A 2,155-nucleotide genomic window follows, 5' to 3' on the forward strand; every position below is an offset into this window, starting at 1 on the left:
ATTGTTCATACCCTTCTTGTTTCTCTTCAAATCTTCTGATGATACTCTACAACTTACTATTTAGTTCAAGATCTATTCATGATATATGTCTATTTTTTTTCATATATGTGTTTAGGGCTGATCACTTAGGGTTGAATGATTCATCCTTGGTCTTGTCCCTGGAAAAGACAGAATCTCCCTCACAGCAGCTGTTTACTGCCTAAAGCTCTCTAAGTTTGGGACCCTCTGAGTTTTTCCCTATCCACCCTGGCATGTCGACATTTATTGTCATTATGCTTTCACGTGTGTGACTTCACTGGGCCATATAGACCACACTATCTCATGGACGATATTGTGATCCCCTGGTTCACAGAATTTTTCCACCCCCTCCTCTGCAATGTTTCCTGAGCCACAGATGGAGGTGTTGTGTTGTAGATATATCAGACTGAGCTATGCATACTGTACTCAGTTATTTTTGACTTTGATCAGTTGCGTCTTTCTGTAAAGTCCTTTGTGTCCTAGAAGAGAAGCTTTTTTGATGATGGCTGAGAGCTACACTTATCTGTGGTACTAAGTTATAAATTGTACTGCTATTGGAAGTAACAGTAGAAGGTTCTCTTTAGGGTCCATAGCCCCAACATCCTTAGGAGGTTGGCTAGGTTTACAATATGAGACATGAATTTCCTCCTGTTGATTTGGCCATGAGTCTAGTTAGATAGCTCTTTGTCACCCTCAATTTTTTTTTATTTTATTTTTAAAATTAAATTTTTTTTTTGCTTTTCCTCCTCCTCCCAGCCTCCCATTTCCCTCCCCCTCCTCCCACCCTTCTCCCCCTCCTCCCACCCTTCTCCCCCTCCCCCCACTCCTCTCCCCCTCCCTCTCCAGCCCAAAGAGCAGTCAGATTTCCCTGCCCTGTGGTAAGTCCTAGGTCCTCCCACCTCCGTCCATTTCTAGGAGGGTGAACATCCAAACTGGCTAGGCTACCACAAAGCCAGCACATTACATAGGTTCAAAACCCCGTGCCATTGTCCTTGGGTTCTCATCAACCCTCATTGTTCGCCATGCTCAGAGAGTCCGGTTTTATCCCATGCTTTTTCACAGTTCAGCTGGCCTTGGTGAGCTCCCAATAGATCAGCTACACTGTCTCAGTGGGTGGGTGCTCCCCTCGTGGTCCCGACTTCTTTGCTCATGTTCTCCCTCCTTCTGCTCCTTATCGGGACGTTGGGAGCTCAGTCCAGTGCTCCAGTGTGGGTCTCTGTCTCTGTCTCCATCCATCACCAGATGAAGGTTCTATGATGATATGCAAGATATTCGTCAGTATTGTTATAGGATAGGGTCATTTCAGGTTCCCCATCCTCAGCTGCCCAAGGAACTAACTGGGGACCTCGGCTTGGGCATCTGGGAGCCACTCTAGGTTCAAGTCACTTGCCAACCCTAAGGTGGCTCCCTTAACTAACTAAGAACCGTGCTTCCGTGCTCCCCCATCCAACCTTTCTTCATCCCAATCCTCCCCCTCCCCCAAGCTCCCCCCATTCTCCCCCTATCCCCCCTCTCTCCCCATCTCCCCTTACCCCCATCACACCCCACCCCCAAGATCTCAATTTTCTCCCCGGCAATTTTGTCTACTTCCCATAGCCAAGAGGACAACTATATGCTTTTCCTTTGGTTCACCTTCTTACTTAGCTTCTTTGGGATTACCAATTGTAGACTCCGTGACCCTTGTTTATGGCTAGAAACCAATTATGAGTGAGTACATCCCATGTTCTTCTTTTTGGGTCTGGGTTACCTCACTCAGGATAGTGTTTTCTATTTCCATCCATTTGCATGCAAAATTAGAGAAGTCATTGTTTTTTACCGCAGCATAGTACTCTAATGTGTAGATATTCCACACTTTCTTCATCCATTCTTCAACACCCCTCTCTCACCAATGGACAGGTCAATCAGACAGAAACCTAACAGAGAAATAAGAGAATTAATGGAGGTAATGAATCAAATGGACTTAACAGACATCTATAGAACATTCCACCCAAATAGGAAAGAATATACCTTCTTCTCTGCAGCTCATGGAACCTTCTCAAAAATCGACCACATAGTCGGTAACAAAGCAAACATCCACAGTTACAAAAAATTATTAGTAACCACCTGTGTCTTATCAGATCACCATGGATTAAAGTTA

Source organism: Microtus oregoni, unplaced genomic scaffold (genome assembly GCF_018167655.1).
Source record: "Microtus oregoni isolate MIOR12 unplaced genomic scaffold, Mior012 000038F_ref0000394, whole genome shotgun sequence".
NCBI lineage: Eukaryota > Metazoa > Chordata > Mammalia > Rodentia > Cricetidae > Microtus > Microtus oregoni.